We start from the raw sequence: 18,707 nt of genomic DNA on the forward strand, positions 1-18,707 counted from the left end.
GCTCTGACTGCATTTTCTGACCAGACTAATCGTCCCCTCAAAGAAAGTTATGGACCTGATGTACATAATGTAATTTACTAAGAAGGTTGGTGAAGATAAAATAGGTATCACCAATAATTCACAAAGTACAGGTAGTAAAAGTCAATTGTGTTTATCTAAGTGAGAGTAAGGTCTGTGATCCCACTGACTTATTCTCATTCTAGGCACCATTAGTTTAGCTTTGTTTTCTAGTTACCAGAGAGGCACATCATCATGGCAATGGATAATCGAAAATGTCACAGGAGTACTTAAGTAAGAAATAAAAAGATGCAGGTAATGTTGAATGGAGGCTATAAGTGGTTAGAGTGATACACGAAGGTGAAGCTCTTAAAACAGTTTATTTACAAAGCATATGTCTATCTTTTTGGATATTAATGTTGTCACTGAGATGTACCAAACAGACTTAGAAACCTGATGGCATTTAAGAGTATGGTGATTCATACCAGGTAAAAAGTATGTGCCTCTCAGAGTTGTTTTGAAAGATTAAATGAGTTATTGTCATAAGTACTTAGCATAGTCTCTGACATAGGATGAACTTAATAATTAATCCTCTTAACTTATTCAGCAAACATTAACTGTATGCTATTGTATACTGGATGCAGGGAATTTTTTTTTTTTTTTTGCATGATAACTGAGAAGCTATGTGTATTTTTCCCTTCTGGTTTTATATATGCATATATAAAAATAAGTAAATATGTATATACACAATACTACATTGAATCTAGCTAGAGTCTGCATGTCTCATTAATGAATTTATTATTTTTTTTCAACTAAAAAGTTGAAAACTTAGAGACTGTATTACAAAGCCAGAACAATTGGTTTCTTTGATTATTCCATAGAACCAATGGCTTTCAGAAATTGGAGGGATCGTATAAATAACAAAGTCCAATTTGTACATATTGTGTATTAGGAATCTGACACCAGGAGATGATTTCATGAAGACCACTTAGTATGTCTTAAAGTTAAAACCAGAGTTGCTTGCTTTTGACTCATAATCCTAGTTAGTCAACTTAAGTTATGTTTCCTACTATATCACACTGAACAAACTCCTTAAAAGAGGGCGGGCACCCTCAAACTTATCACAAACCACAAAGTGGAAAATGCCCTCCTAACCTGGCTTGCTGATTTGAATACGCAGATTAATAAAATGTAAAAAGACGTAACAACTCTTGTGGTGGCCATACTTTTTTTGTGCAGTTAAAATATTTTTGTAGTAAATAATACATTTGTCAAAATCTGTCACCCTTTATAGGTGTAGTTCATCAATATTATGATGTTTATATCAAGATGACTGATCACATTCAAAGGATAAACAAACAAACAAACAAAACTATTTGGAAAGGGAATTGCCCATATAAGATATAATCTGAGGGGAGCTGAAAAGAATCAATGGAAAATGAAAAGCTAAGTTACTTCCTGGAAAGAGTCAGTTAGTTAGTCGTGTTGAGTCATATCTGATGTGGGCATAAGAAATAAGAGGTGGAGGTGATGCCTGAAGAATAGCGACAAACTGGTGCACGTTGCTGTGATGCTGATTCTCTTCCACTTGGTGAAATCCATTGCTTAGAGATAAGATTCTCTTTCCAGGAAAGGTTGCTTACAAATTCAAGGTCATTTTGTAAATCCTCCACAGCTTTTCTTTATGCCAAATTTCTTTGGTTTTATTTTTGTTCTTTCTGCCTTAAAATATATCTGAGAACACAGGTTCTATGATTCCTGCTTTGTGATATGTTGTTAGACTTTGCCCGAGTTGCCAGGGCCCCTGAACAAGGGGCATTTAGGGAGTGCAGCTGGATGAGGACTAACAGCTGAGGAGGCTGCAGCCTATCCATGGAGAGGAAAAAGGCAAAGGGTGGGGCATTTTTCTAACAGCATCAAAATAGGTCCGAGAGGGTGAAAGAAGCAACAGGAGTCCAGAGATCACTGAATTCAACCTCCTCAATTTTGCATATGAGGAAACTAAGGCCCAGAAAGAGAAAATAATCTGCCTATGCCAAAGAGCTATTGTCAGAGTTTGCCTTAAAACTTGGGTAATGTGACAGAGGATTCCAGCTGATTTTCTTCTTATCAAAAATTTTAATGAAATATTTCAAGTATATAAAAAAGTATAAAAAGTAATATAAGAAACACCAGTGTACCATCTCCCCATGTCAAATCTTAATTTATTGCTATATTTTCTTTAGTTTTTTTTTTTTTAAGAAATAAAATTGGTGAAGCCTGTTGGTACACAGCTGTCATCCCCTTTCTTCTTACCATCTTTCTTCAGGGCTAACTATAGCTCCATTCCCTATGTATAGTAAAATTATAATTTTACTACTTGTAAACATGCCACAAACATACCCCATATTGGTCAGCATGCTATAAACATTATCAAATTGTGTGATTCTTCTACAGCCTGTTGTTTTTTTTTCCTCAATATGTCTTTGAGATTTCTCTGTGTTGAAACATATAGTTTCAAATAATTCATTTTAACTGTGAATGGAATTCCAATGTACAAACACACCACAATTTATCCATTCTTCTCTGTGGATAGTTGTTCTGGTGAATCCTGATTTTTCATCATTAGAAACAAAACCACGGTGAACATTTATATATATTTTCTCTTGCACTGGTGTGAGTTTCTCGAGGCTAGAGTCTCCCTGCTGGAGGGCTGTAAAAGGGTTATAGTGAGCTGCTCGAGCCAGCACTACGGAAATGGGTCTAGGGCACCCAGAGCCTCTGAGATGGTGACTTCAGGCCACTACCAGTCTCATCATGGTGTACCGTACAAATACCATCACTTTCTATTTTTGCCGAGATACAAAAATTTCGGGAAACACAGTCATAAGGTAATGGTTCTCAAACATTGTCATGTATCAGAATTACCTGGAGGGCTTGTGGAAAAGTTTGCTGGGCCCCACCTCCAGAATTTCTAATTCAATAGGTCTAGAGTGGGACCCATGTATTGTAGTCTAACAAAATTCCAAGGGGTGTTAATGCTCCTGGTCTAGAAACCACATTTGAGAGCCACTCGGGTATATATTTAAGAATTGAATAAAAAGTCATAAGAAGCCCCAGTTGATTATTCAAGTGCCTTTGTATTATTGTAAAATATTTTATCATAATTAGCATGTCATGTAATCTAGAGTATAATTTAAAAAATAGAACTATGATTCTTTAGTCCAATAGCTTGGTATTTGCAAGCTATTGTGTGAAAGAAAGATGGAGAGCATTGAATCATCCTCAGAAATAACTTCCCCAGAATTGTAAATTCCGCATTCCTTTTTGAGTGTTTGGAACCAGGAAGAGGACTTCAAAAAGGTAATTGAATGGGAAAAGCAGTCTTCCCTTTCTTCCCCTTGTTACATTTGTGATGTAATCAATAGGTACATCACCCATTCACCAAGAAAGGAAAACAAAAAGGGAACTGTTCCAGTTAGAACAAGGTCAGCCTTCGGCAAAGTTGTAATCAGAATGTTCTTCCATGGGTACCTTCTTTGGGTCAGTGGTGTCTGTTGTGCCCCATTCCGGTTCCAGTTCCTGCCATTGTACCCCATCAGTGCTCAGCCTTCTCTGGAAACCTCTGCTGTTAGAACTTTTCTCCCTCTTCCTCCTGCCCTTCTCAAAAGGCCTCTGTGTCTCAACCTTGTAGAAGGAGACCCTTCAGCAAGAAGAGACCAATGAAATAAACTCTTTTGCAATCAAGAATTTAACCTGTTACAGAGAAGTGGTGCTGAAATGGACTAATACTCCTGCCTCCACCCTCAAACACTCTTCAAATGGGGTCAGACCTGGTGTGAAGCTGCACTTCCTCCATGTTCCCCATCTTAGTGAATGATATTTACATCCACCAGTCAGAAAAATGAGGGCTCATCTTTGGCTCCCACTTCTCACTCGTCCCCGCCCCTCAGTCCCTATTGATTGAATCTGTTCACCTTCATCCACCCCACTGCATCCAGCTCCATCCGCATCCTGTCCCTCTCCTCAGGATGACTTTGACAGCCGCCTAAGAGCTCTCTGTTCTGTTCCCTTCTGATCCATTCTTCACATAGTAGCCAGACCGACCTTTCAAAAATGAGAACAAGATATATCACTCACTGCTAAAAATCCCCCCTCGTGGCTTCTCTCTGCTCTTAGAGTTAAATCCAAACCTTTTAGCCCCAAATGACCTGCTCTCCATCAGGCACACCAGACTTTTCTCTCTTTTCCCCCAAGGCATTGGATTCACTCCTATATCAAGCCCTTTGCACAGGTTCTTCTCTTTACTTGAAAACTTCTTTCATCCTCTACTTCTTTGCTCTTCAACTTGGTAACTTGTGTCATCCTTCAAGTCAAGCTGAGACATCGGTTACACAGGACAGGCTTCTCTTACCATCCTCTCCCTACCACACTGGGTGTGGCCCCTGTATCGAGCAGCCCTGCACCCTCCCTCCTCCTCCACGGCGCTCCTAATATTTCTAATTATGTATTTATTGTTTGGTTTCCTTACTGTGCTATAAGCTTAATGAGGGCAGGAGTCCTGAGGGCAGGAGGCCTGAGGCAGTGCCTAGGGGCCACTCAATAAACACAATAAATGCCTATGGCTGATTGGCTTACATTCTTGACTGAATTTCCATACACTGATTATAGACACACACGTATATATTTAAATTTCTCAGCATCGTTTACCTATACAACTGAATCAATGTGCCTGGTTTAAAAACTCAACACCGATAGACTATAGATAAAATTTATACGACCTATTTTTATGCTGTTTTTGTTTTATGTCGAGTGGCTGGAGCCAACTAATTTGTCACCAGAGAGTAAGTAGACATTTCATTAGCAACTCCTTCTATATGACTATCTCTCCTACCAGTAATATTACAGAAGATGACATTTCCAGTGTGCAGGATGGGATTTCCCCTTGGGAATGTATCTGTCAGTCAGATTTTTAAAGAAGACTCAACACTCAAGTGACGTGAATTTTAAAGAATATAATCTGAGAACTTCGAGGAGAGTAGGAACATAATGTTGAGCTCCTAATTTCTAAGGGCAAAGTAAGTAAATTGATAGGTCCTTAGGTTTATTTGAAGCAAACCTAATATTTGAGTCTAGGTTTAATTTTTTTTTTTTTTTTTGGTGATTCAAGAACAAAATCCATGAATCTGGATCTATAGCATCCATGTAGTTTTTATTAAAAAGAAATATGATGTATCCAATAATCTATGAAATCTATAAAACAGATAAATAACCTGAAATCATGAAACTCTTGAAATAATTAGAATCGCACCCATTGACTAACAGTTACCGATGAAGCACTTCTACACAGTTGGCCTGACTCCAGATACCGCCCTGTGACCTTGGACACACTCTGGTTTGAACCGGCTCTGCTTTACAGTAGCTGAATAGCCTGGCAAGTGATCCTTCTGTAGCCTTAGTTTTCTCATCCATAAAAGGACATCATGATAATCTCTGTCTCATCCAGCTGGTGGGGGACGAAACGACATAACTTTTCCGTGGAGTTGCAATGGACTTGAAGCTCCTATGACCTGTCCTCCCCACAATAGCCAAGGTGATTTAAAAAAAGAAATCTGCTAAATCACTCAACTCTTCTGCTCAAAATGGTTCAGCAGCTCCTCGTTTTCATCAGAGTGAAGCCTGCGAGGATCTGATCCTTCTAATCTCTCAGATCTCACCTTCTAATTTTCTGTTTCATCTGTCCCAGCTACACTGGCATCCTTGCCACTCCCTGAACACACCAGGGCCACCCCTGCCATAGGCGTTTGGGCTCCCCCACTTATCTCCTTCAAGCGTATCTCCTCAGATGTCACCTCAGTGAGACCTGCTGGCCGCCCTGTACGACACGGTACTCCTGACCCCTCCGCAATCCCCTTTACCCTCCTCTAGATGCTCTTTCTCCATCACTTACTATTTGCTCTACTTTTTACTTTTTGTTTCCCTCCATTAAATTAGAAGCTTCACGAGAGCAGGAATCATTGTTTGGTTCACAGATATAGTTCAAACACCTAGAACAGTACTTGGTGTTTTAGTGTTCAGTACACATTTGTTGTGTGAATGAATTTTAAATGAAATAATTTAATATAGTACCTGGCACATATTAGATATGGAAAAAATACTGACCAGCTTTCCTTTTGATTTAATCAGAGGAAGAGATTTTTGCATTGCTATTTTAAAAATATAGAGCAGTAAAAGAGAGAGAGAGAAAGAGAGAGAGAGAGAATAAGAGAAGAGAAAGGGAACTAGGAAAGGAGGAAGGAGAAAGAAGAGGAAAGAGAACCACAGACATGAAAAAAGGTAGAAAGAACTGAGATATGGAAGGTAGAAAAGATATTTTTAAAAGGGTTCTTTGGCCTGCTTCCCTGCTCATAGTGTAAAATTGTAAGAGGGATGTAATGCTATGTATATCAGGACGGGCAGATTCCTTCTGCAAAGGACGAGCTGGTAAGTATTTCAGGCTCTGTGGGCCCTTTGGTCTCTGTCAACTACTCAACTCTGCCATTACAATGTGATAGCAACCATGGAAATATGGGAACAAATGGGCGTGGCTGTGTTCCCATAGCTTTTTTTTTTTTTTAATTTTAATTTTTCTATCAAACAGATTGTGTAGTCTGTCGTTTGCCGACTCCTGGCCCAATGTATATTGCTGCTAAATGTTCACTGAAAACTACAATGTAAGGATTAAATGAAGAAAAATCTAAGTAGAATATCTAACAATATGGCAATACAAATCTTTTTTTTTAATTAAAGTTTATTAAGGTGACAGTTGTTAGTAAAGTTACAAAGATTTCAGGTGTACAATTCTGTAATACATCATCTATATATCAAATCTTAAAGGTGAAACTTTAGGATATATCTTTGAAAGAGAATGAGACAGGAATGTTCCTAGTTCCAACTCCACTTATGATACTGTTAGTCTTGGAGAATCCAGTAAGACAAGAAAGAGAAATATTTATAAGTATAAGGAGGAAGAAGGAAAAAGCAGTTTGTCTTTACTTGTAGATTATATCATTATTAAAAACAAAATCTAAGGTAATCTACAAACTATTTGAACTAACACAAAAGTTTGCAAGACTGCTAGATATAAAAACAATATAGGCAAATTAATAATATTTTTATAATAAAAGCTAATATTTGTATTTGGTTACTATCTGCTTGGTGCTTTGCATATGTTAATTTATTTACCTCTCGCAACTACCTTATAAGGTAGCACTATTATTATTCCCATTAGAATTTGTGAAAATTGAGTCACAGAGAGATTAAAGAATTTGTGCATGGTGACAGACAGTGTCTGATGAAACTGTGGTCAACTGACTCCAAAATTGGTGATATTGCTTCTCTTCCTCTTATATACCAGATATACCCTATTAAAATGTAATAGAAAAAAACACTTTTCTTAATATCAACTGAAATCATATGGTCCTTATGAATAAATGGAAGAAAAATCTGTAAGACCGTCCTGGAGAAAATATAAACATTACTGAGAGATAGAGAAGAAGCACTTAATTATTAGTGAGATAATACTATGCTTATATAAATTCATATATTGGGTATTTCAGTACTGCAAAGTGTTATAGTGTGTGTGTGAGAGAGAGAGTGTGCGTGAATGTGTGGGACTTGACAGACTCTAAAACGCATATGCTAACGTGACATTGTAAGATTAGCCAGACAATTCTGAAATAAACAAGCAAAAAAGCAAAACACAAGGATTTGCCCATATATTGATTTATAAAAAGGTTTCAGTACATGGCACAGTTGGGAATTTGGAGTTAGCACAGACCTAGACAAATAGATCAAACAGAGCAGAATAAGTAGCTTGCGAAGGTGCTCACACACGGAAACTTGGTATCTGATGGAGGTGGGATTGCTATCGGTACAGAAAGAATGAACTCTTCATGGGATTTTTGTTGTTAAAAAATAAAATTAGGTCACTACCTTACACCACTTATAAAAATAAATTTAAGATGGAGTAGAGACAAATGTGAAAAAGAAAACTTTTATAACTGTATATAGGAAATAGAGTTATCAGATAGATAGATAGATAGATAGATAGATAGATAGATAGATAGATAGATAGATAGACAGACAGACAGACAGATGATAGAGATATGGGAAGATATCTTCATGACATCAGGTAAGGAAAAACTAATGGATTGGACTACATGAAATTAGAAATCTTCTGAATGACTGAAGACCCTAAAACAAAGCTAGGCCACATCCTAGTAGAAGATACGGGCATATATGGCAAATCAAAGACTCCTACAAGTTACTTTTTAAAGGCAAATAATAGTCAAATAGATCAAATGGGCAATGAGTATAAATAGTTCCACATAGGAGAGGAAATCCAGAGAGTCGACGATGCATGAAGACATGCTCAATCATACTAGTGAGTAATCAGGAACATGTAAATTGATAGGAAACTGACATGCCCATTTTACTCTTATCTGATTGTAAAAAGAAAAATAAATTGATAATGCCAAGTGTTAATGAGCAAGTAGGAAAGCAGTGAGAGTGAAAGGTGGTAAATAAGCCTCTTTGGAGAGTAACTCAATAATGTCCAGTGGAATTTAAAGTACACACATCCCATGACCTAATAATTCTGCTTTAGGTAAATGCCCTGGAGGGACTTTTGCATAAGTATACAAGGATTTCATGAAATATTGTTTGCAACATCAAAAAAATTAGAAGTAACCCAAGGAAACCTTAGTACAGAAATGAACAAATACATCCCGAAGGATGCATAAAGTAGAATATTTTAGAAGTTAAATAATTAACTGAACTTATATTACTCATTTAACAAATATGTCTTAAGCATCTACTATATGGCAGGCATTGTTTATGTGCTCAGGATATATTGTTGAAAAAAGCAGGAAAAATCCCTGTATTTCTTTTATAATCTAATGATAAGAAGACAATATATTACAAACAAAACAAATGAATAAATTTAATAGCATGTTCAGAGTTGATAAGTGCCATGGAACAGACGAATCAACAGTCATAGATTTTGAAGTCATACACTTGAGTTGATAAAAGAAGATTTCAGGAAATGAAACAAAAACCTAAAACAGTACTCTGTAATATGTATAGGTACAGATAAATGTAGTAAAATATGAAAATATAATTGAAAATAGGCACCTGATTCATGGCATAATGGCTGACTCTGAAAAGAGAGACAGGGAAATGGGGTTTAGGAAATATAAACTTTTTTTTTAACTTTCTTTTATTGGTTTCAGGTGCACAAAACAAAGTAATAGTTAGACATTTATCATTTATATCCTTCACACAGTGTCAATCCCCCCGCCCCCATCCACTATCCCTCTGACATCGCACACAGCCATTACATTTCCACTGCCTCTATTCCTAATGCTGTACTCCGCTTCTTGTAAATATATATATGTATGTGTATATATATAAAATTGTAGTTGACGTTCATTATTGTTCAGCTTCAGCTTCAGGTGTACAGTGCAGTGATCAGGCATCTACGTCATCCCTGAGGTGGTCTCCCTAATGAGACAAGTGTCCATCGGATACCCTACAAAATCTTTACAACATTATTGATTACATTCCCCAAATTGACTTTCATATCCTCATGGCAATCTTGTGGTTACTGACTGTGCTTTCTAATCCCCTCACCTTCCCCCTTATCGCCACCCCCCCCCCGCCCATCTAGCAACCCTCAGTTTTTCCTCTATGTCTCTGAGGCTGTTTCTGATTAGTTCATTCATTTATTCTTTTCTTTAGATTCCACATACAAGTGAGATCATATAGTATTTGTCTTTCTCTGTCTGACTTATTTCACGTACCATAATGTTCTCTAGGTCATCCATGTTGTTGCAAATGGTAAGAATTCATTCTTCTTTATGGCTGCGTAATACTCCATTGTATAAATGTACCACGGTTTCTTAATCCAGTCATCTACTGATGGGTATTTCGGTTGTTTCCATGCCTTGGCTATTGTGTACAGTGCTGCAATAAACATAGGGGTGCATAAATTTTTTTGAATTAGAGTTTTGGGTTTCTCCCGATAGATACCTAGGTGTGGAATTGCTGGGTCATAAGGTAGTTCCATTTTCAGATTTTTGAGATACCTCCATACTGTGTAAATATAAACTTTTTCATCTGTTAAGTTTTTTTACAGTATGTATTTCAGTTCCGGATTTTTCTTGAGTGGTTACCCTTAAGTTTAAGTAAAAGAAAGTTTGATATTTAGAGTATTCCATTTTATTTAGCACACTTACTTTCTCCATTCCCATATTCCAGTTCAGGCCTTTACTCTCCCCCTTTTTATGTTTTGGTTGCCACAAATTGTCCCTGTTGATGGTGGTCGAATAGCCTTCTTTAGTATTTCTTGTAGTGCAGGTCGTGTATTAGAAAATTCCCTCAGCTTCTGTAGGTCTGGAAAGGTCTTCATTCCTCCTTCATATCTAAAGGATATCTTTGCTGGATACATTATTCTTGGCTCATAATTTCTCTCTTTCAATAGTTTGAATATTTGGTTCCACTCCCTCCTGGCTTGTAGAGTTTCTGCTGAAAAATCTGATGATAATCTAATGGGCTTTCCTTTGTCAGTTACCGTCTTCTTTTCCCTGGCTGCCTTGAGGATTCTTTCTTTGTCGTTGATTTTAGACAGCTTCAATACAATGTGCCTTGGAGAAGGCCTGTTGGGATTGAGGTAATTAGGTGTTCTATTTGCTTCTTGGATTCGAGGATCCAGTTCTGTCCACAAGTTGGGGAAGTTCTCATCAACAATTTGTTTGAATATATTCTCTGTTTCCTTCTCTTTTTCTTCTCCTTCTGATATGCCCATTATTCTTATATTGCTCTTTCTGATGGAGTCAGAAAGTTCTTGTAGAGTTCTTTCATTTCTTTTAAGTCTCAAGTCTCTTTCTTCTTCCATCTGTGTAATTTTCATGTTTCTGTCTTCGATGTCACTGATTCTTTCCTCTATCTGGTCAACTCTACTACCTAAGCTAGTTATTTCATTCTTAATTTCTTCTATTGAGTTCTTAATCTCCAGAAATTCTATTTGGTTCTTTTTTAAAATTTCAATCTCTTTCGTAAAATGCTCATGTTGTTCTTTGATTGCATTTCTGAGTTCATTAAACTGCCTTTCTGTGTTTTCTTGCATCTCGTTGAGTTTTTTCAGAACTGCAATCTTGAATTCTCTGTCGTTTAAGTCACATATTTCCATATCTTTCAGTTCCTTTTCTGGAGACTTTTCACTTTCTTTCTGAGCTGTTTTGTTGCCTTGGTTTTCATGGCAATTACTGATTTATTATTTCTCTTCCTAGACATCTACAGGAGTGGCCTCTGCAACAGGTTGATAGGAAAGGTCTTTCTTTTGTTTCCAGTACTTGTTGGTAGAATGTCTTATTTTCTCTCCGACTGCAGCCTTTTTTTTCTCTCTCACACGGTACTGCTATGTTTTCTCTGCACTATTCCAGCTTCTCACACGATGGGGGGATTCCCTGGGAAATGGGCTTCTCCTCTGTTAATAGTTCACTTGGGTCACAGGGCGCAGTATCCGTGTGTGTATGCGGAGAGCTTTTGAAGTTCCAAAGCTCTTCCCACACCAGATTCAGAGCCCGTATGTTTCAGCAGTTCTGTTTACTCCTGCAGGGATCCGCCCAGATAGGTGGGGACAGGGGTGGGGTGAGTTGTGAGATGTGGCCCAGAGCAATGGCAGTGACCACCACCACAGCCGGTCCTGCTTCCACAGCTCCCTCCCCTCTGCCGGAACTAGTTGGGCTGCAAATCTGTGTCTGCGGTCCACAGTTCTCAGAACAGCAAATATTCTGTTCTTTTGATCTGACACTGCTACTGTTCCGCTTCTAGCACCGGGCAGGTGGGGGCAGGGCAAGCTCTGGGAGGGTAGGGAGGGGGTGGCCAGTCTCAGTGCCTAAGGCTTCCGTTCTCTGTGGCAGTGAGGGCTTAAACCACCGTTTTCAGCCTTCTTCCCTCAGTCTTTGCTCCGAGGTCTCTGCCGTGAGCGTTGGGTTCAGCCGTGTTATATGCTGCCCCCTGAGCCCTGTGGGCCATAAGCGGAGCCCTAGCTGTCTGAGTTCTTCCGTCTCCCGCAGCTGCGGTAGCTCCGGGAGGCAGTGAGCTCGGAGCACTGAGCTAGGTCTGCGTCCTGTGCCTGCGCGGCTCTGTCTCCGCACTTCTCCCTTCCCTCCTCCCCCGCTCGCACGATTCACCCACCTTTAGGTGAATTCAGTAGTGGGCTTCCTCGTCTTGCCTGTCTGCTGTGCAGGGAGTCCTTTGTGGAGTTATTGTTGTTCGATTAGTTGTAAATTTCAGGGGAGCTTTACAGAGGCTCACCTCACGCCACCATTTTGATGACGTCTGTTAAATTTTTTTAAAGTGAAAAATCTGAAGGAAATGTGCAGGCTGTCATTCATTAGTTTTGGATGGTGGGGACATAGGTATTGCTGTATTTTCCTTTGTACTTTTATGTCTGTTAAAATAAATGATTGAGTAAGAAAATGCCCAACCCACAGAAGCAATCTAAGTAAACATTAGTCACTGCTGCTATCATTGAGATATTGTTTCTGTTTAATTCTCTGCCCACAACAGGCTTTAACAGCCCTCAGCCTGCCTGGCTCCCGTCCTGGCTGGACTTGTGCATGGAATGAGCTCTGCTGCCCCAGCTGACATGGAGGGATGTGGTGTTCTGAGCCAAACTTTGTTACTTAAATTCCATGATGGTTGCTTGAATTTTAGCTACACTCTAGTTCTAAAGGGTACCTACTGAGAGAAGCATACTTTAGGTAAATTGCTAGTAAAAGATATGCTTTAATTACTTTTGATATATAAATTGTAGTAGGACTTCTAAATAGACTCCATGTGAAGTGCCACGTGGAGCGGTGAACGTGTTTTTCTAAGCTTGGTTACTGCAGGGCTTGTTACCTTTGCCATCCAGATTGATCTTCCTTCCTTTCAGTGACAGGTGGGGTTGGCAGGAGGCTGGGCTGCCCACTGGACACTGGGAACAGGACAAATGTAGCTCTTGAGCTTGGTTCTGCCTCAGAGAGTGTCTGTGTGCATGTGTGGTGTGTGTGTGTGTGTGTGTGTGTGTGTGTGCACACCTGTGCATGTGAGAGCTTGGTACTCCAGGGGATGGTTTCAGAAGAGAGTTAATGATCTGGGATCAGGCGCCCTCCTGTGCAGCTGCTGCGGGCAGTGTCTGGAGCTCTGAGTTGCCTCTCCCCACAGGTGCCAGTTCTGGCATCATCACAGCAAGGGCTTAGGCATGGTTGGAGAACGTTAGATCCTAAGAAGCGTTAAAAAAATATAAATTCAACATGACACGTGATAAGGATAGAGAAAAGAATTTAAGCTTGTCCTTGGTGTGCTCTTACTTCCCTTTCAGGACCCTGCACCGACTTGGCCATGGCTCTTCCAGAACCCCAGTGCCTCCCCATGTCCCTGCTACCCAGCATCTCCTTCAGGCGACTCCAGAGCCACCTATTTGTAATGAATTTCATCTTTAAAATTATTTCCTTGTTCTTGTCTCATAACCTTGCACCGTCCTACTTCATCTCAATCAAAACCATTGCCCCGCTGTGTCTTTGCACCTGCCATTTCTCTGCTCTTCTGTCTGGATGGAGTAGGCTTCCTGCTTTCCCGTGTTCCACTTGGCCAGGCGCAAGTGTTAACCTGTCGTGATCCCATTACTTGCCCTGCGGCCACTTCTTCTCTGTCTTTTCTCTGGAAGCTCTTTATACATAACCTCTCTTACCACATCTTACACATTGTACTATAATTGCTTTTTGATACATTTAACTTCTTCATGGCAGAGAATACATTTTATTAATTTGTGTTCCCCCAGCACATAGCCTATTTCCTGATCCTGGGCCCTGAATGAATGAATGAATGCACAAAAACTCCATTTTGTCAGCATCAGGAAGACACTGGTAAATTCTGAACTGAGTTGGTACTGGTTTGGAGAGCCTGTGTGTCCTATAGTTTAGCCCTCTCTCCCTAAATACTACCCTTTCCTGGCATTATAAGAGGCAGTAAAATGAAACGCCTCCAACCTCGTCCCTCCTGCAAATGCACTCCTGCCCTAAAACCTGCCAATCGCAGCCCACTGTCTGTGCCCCACGTTGTTTTCCCACCTTTGGGGTTGACTCTGGATTCTGGAGACTTCAGAAGAAGCTCACGGCAACTTTCTGCTCTGGGTAATTTACCCCCTACTTATCTGGCCACAGCCAAGCTAATTACAGTCATTTACAGGAACTACTTCCATTTATTATTAATCACCATGAAACCCTATAATTCAATATGTGTGCCGTTATTTATTCCTCTCACATGAACTGAACATCTACTCTCTGCCACAGGGCTGGGTACTGGAGATGCAAGGATTGAATTTGCATGTCAGATTAACTTGGTTACATTTTGGTTTTGATTTGAATCTCGCAAATCCTCTCTTCGTGCATGCTTGTTTTTTATGTTCTGTTCTTCATGTAGCATGTTAAATAGTTTATACCTTAAAAAACAACAGGCATTTTGATTCTCCATCCACAAGAAAGAAGGCAGGTTTGAAACATGTGGGGCTGAGTGAGCCTGTGAGATCTTGGGGCCAAACCCCCAACTTTACCTTTGATATTCCCATCCAGGGTCAGCCACGCGAGACTGTACTACCTGTAGCACCTGCTTTGGAAATTCCTCAGCAGGCATCGCTATCTTTATTTACATTATTAATTTGGGTGGCTAGCCTGTCTTTTCACAAGGAACAGAGAGGTAATTTGCAGGACAATTATCTTCCATGTGGCCAGAATTCGTCAGCCAATGGGGTCTAACTCCATTAGTTTTTACTCTGCTGAGCGTGGAACAATACTTGTGTCTGAGGGAAAATGAGAACATTCTGTAGCGTCACACAGTAACCAAATTGAAAAACTGGTTCATTCCATGGAAATTTCCATGGGCATTTGTGTTGTCTGAATGTAAAGTTCTTCCTGGATTGTCTAGAGTCATGGAGGTCTCCCAGTGTGGACAGCCACGAGAATGCACTTCTCAGATTTCCAGATGTGGGGAGTGTGATACACTGACCATTCCAGCGTCTGTGCTCTGAAATCCATCACCAAAGCTGCCCATGAGCAATTTTAGCCAGTGACTGAGCATGGCAGGGGTACAGAGGCAGCCCATTCCAGGGAGATTTAGGACTCTTCTGCCTTGCCAAAATTGCCTTAGGCCTGCGTCACAGTCTTAGACTTCTACCGCTCCACTTTCTCCTTCACTCAGGTCAGACCAGCTTTGTGGGGTCCCAGCTGCCACCAGCTCCATCCTCATTCCCTCTCATTGGAGTTTCCTGGAATGTATTAGTTTGCTACAGCTGCCATAACAAATCCTACAGACCAGGTAATTCATTTTCCTACAATTCTGGCGGCTAGCAGTCCCAGATCAAGATGGAGGCAGGGTTGCTTTTTTCTGAAGCCTGTCTCCTTGGCTGGGAGATGGCTCTCTTCTCTCCTGTGTCTTCTTGTGGTCTTCCCTCTGGCTGAATCTTCATTTCCATTTCTCATGAGGACACCAGTCCTACTGTATTAGGGGCCACCCCAGTGACCTTATTTTAACTTAGACGCCCTGTCACCTATTTAAAATCCTTAAAGACCATATCGCCATGTGTAGTCATGTTCTGAGGTCCTGGGTGTTAGGACTTCCGCATAGGAATTTATGGGCAATTCAGCCCATAACACCTAAAAAATGTCTCTCATGTTTAATCCTACCTGGGTGTTTGCTTTTTGGAGGACATGGACCAACGCACCCAGCCCCCCTAACTGGTCTCCAGAATTCAGATCGCAATGCAGTAAGTTTGCTAAGCCCCTGGGCACAGGTGCCAGTGGGGTGAGAGCTCTCCTCACCCACTAGCTGTTCTGGTGACTTGCTAAAATCTTTAACTCAGGCTTTCAAACATTTCACTTGCTTTCACCATATATAGTATAATACGTTTTGCTAGGGTTATCATGATTATATGAGTTTACTATCAACAACTGTCGTTAATTTTAGTTGTTCTCTGATCAAGTATGATCATTACTTTAGCAGGTTCAAACCAAGAAATCGAAGAAATACCTCTCATCAACCTACTACTCCATTTAAGCAAGGAATATAAAGGTTGGTTGTGTTATCCACTGTTGGTGATTTTATTATGCCATTTTTACAATAAATTATTTTTATTACTTAAGCTTTATAGGCAACTTTATGACTTCTGGATATTTCCCGGGCTTTTTTTCGTAAGCTAACTGTCACGATATGAATATATATTTCTGTAGGTAAATAAATAAAAATAATGCTTTGAATTTCTTATTTATAAGAGTTCATTCAAAGATTGTCTTATTTCATTATGATGTAGTAGGTATATTAATATGAAATAAAGAGTTCTTTAAAATCTTGAATATCTTCTACATTACAGGAAACAATTTTCTGCCTTAGCTGGAATGCCCTTCCACCAAATTCATATCCTAGATTTTCTTTAAGGCTAAGTTCAAACCCCACTTTCTTCATTTTTATTTTGGCCCTTGCAAACCCTCCTCCACCTATTTTTTTGCAAACCATATGTATTGTAATCTTCTTTTATATTGTCTTTGAGTTTTCTCTAGGAGTTTCAGATATGTATGCAAACTCTGGTCCTCATAACAAGACTATCAATTTCTAGGCATCTCTTGCCGTGTTATTTAGATGATAAGGGAAAAACAAAAGGAGTATAAGATATGGTTCCTGTCCATGTTTCCCTTAATGTTCGAAATTGTGAGCAGCAAATCAGGAGGCCCAACTGACAGGAAACAACTTTTAGCATGCAATTCATATGCAATTTACAACAAAATCAATGACATATAAGTGTACAGCTATACTAGTTATTTTACGTGTGGTAATTAGTTACAAGTGGTAAATATATTTCATACATAACTGTAATTGCCATTTCTTTTACACATTCAAACCATGTTTTAGTTTTTCTTCTCTTTATTAAATCGTAGGTGTATATTAAAAGCATCAGAGTTGGCATTTTTTTGCTGATACTACATATAGTGTAATTTTAAACACACACACACACACACACACACACACAGCTGGAATTCAGCATCTGTCCAGCCAGGGTTCCTTGGGATCCTCGGGCTCTGCAGGTATGAGGTATCTTCTGTTTTGGTTCCTGCTTCAGCAAGCTCCTCGGTCTGCCTCTCTGTCCCCTCACCTACAAGGTTCTGATAGCCTTGTTCACCTCTATCCACCCCTGAAATTGTGAGGCAGCAAAACTTTGGGGGCTGAGGCCTGAGCTGGTGGACCCAGCCAAAACTCATACGTCGAGAAAAAGGAGGAGATTGTTAAGATGCAGTTGTGACATGAGAGAGGGCAAGGAGATAGAGGGCAAGACAGCCGGGAGGAGCCGTCATGGGACAGTCTCTTGGCAAAGAGGGAAGAAACAGGGGTGGGAGTGGGGGGCTCAACAGCATGGGAGGGCTGGGCCTCCGCCTTGGTGCCAGGGACTCAAGAAATTCAGTGAGTCCCCATTCTTCTGGGCTTCCAGCAAATCCTGGGAGGTGATTCCAGAAGCCTTGTGCCTTCACCCGAGCAAGGGTCTGTTCCCCGCAATCTATAGACCAGCGTCCAACTTCAGAGATTAAAGAGCTCCTGGATATGTGCTGAAAGATTTTGGATTTGGGGGGAGGGATGTATGTTTTTCTGGAGAGAAGATCTATCCCTTTAACAAAGGGATCTCTGACTCAACAAATGGTTAGAAAACATTTCAGCATTGTGTAAAATGACTTTGTACAATCTGTGTTTGAGCTGACGGTGTTAGGGAAGGGGGGAGGGCATGAAAGCATTAATAACGGGGGCAGGGGAAGGCTGAGAGAAGTAGACGGATAGGCACAGTTCCATCTCCTCTCCGGTGGTTTATCTTCCTGTTTATCTCCTTTAAATTGAAAGCAGGGGAAAACGGAAAGGAAAAGTAAATGTGAGTCATTAAATAGAATCAGGAACAAGATTAAGGTGACTCTAAGACGTATTTGCTTGCTTAGGATAAGTCACAAATTCAGCTCTAACCCAAAAGGGAAACCTGATTAGTTAAAAATGCCATAGGGTCCATAAGAAAAGGTAGAACAATTGCTTTGGAAAAGTAATTGGTACCAAGACCAGACAGGGCTCTCTTTCCCAAGAATCTTAATGAAGGGGACTCTGCAATTTAACAAGCAGTGTCCTTACAACGTCCTAACCGTGGACCCATAGTTGAATCTCACAGAGTTGGCTACTTGGCAAGTTGCCACTTGGCTCAGTCAGTAATATAGCCAACTCTATAGCTCTATCATGGTCCAATGCTATTAGGGTGAACTGCCCAGTTCTCCTGGGCAGGAGATTTCCCAGTGTATTGAGAGTATATGTGCTTTAAGCAGTCCTGCCGGGTAAAGGATTCCTTCCACCTAGTTGATGAAACATAGTTTGCATTAAGATTGTACAATTATGTTAAGAATCACATGCCTTAATAATAATGCTGGGGAAAGGGTAAACATCTTAGAAATGCTGATGAGCCTTTGCTAGAATATGTGCCCCCCCTTTTACTCACAGGGTGCGAAAGAGATTTACTATTTGTGTCATCATAAGCAAGTTCCTTAACATCTCTAGACTTCCATTTTCTAATATGTTAGATGTAAGTATTAGAGCTGCCCTTATAGCAATTGAATGAAATAAAGTTATAG

General features: G+C 40.0%; 1 protein-coding gene across 4 annotated transcripts in view; it reads left to right on the top strand.

Moving 5' to 3' along the window:
- The window catches only part of GRM8 (glutamate metabotropic receptor 8), a 682,520-nt gene that overhangs the window by 179,515 nt on the left and 484,298 nt on the right, over window positions 1-18,707 (top strand). The gene's annotated exons all lie outside the window — the stretch shown is intronic.

The sequence above is a fragment of the Rhinolophus ferrumequinum genome, chromosome 26, assembly GCF_004115265.2.
Source record: "Rhinolophus ferrumequinum isolate MPI-CBG mRhiFer1 chromosome 26, mRhiFer1_v1.p, whole genome shotgun sequence".
Taxonomy (NCBI): domain Eukaryota; kingdom Metazoa; phylum Chordata; class Mammalia; order Chiroptera; family Rhinolophidae; genus Rhinolophus; species Rhinolophus ferrumequinum.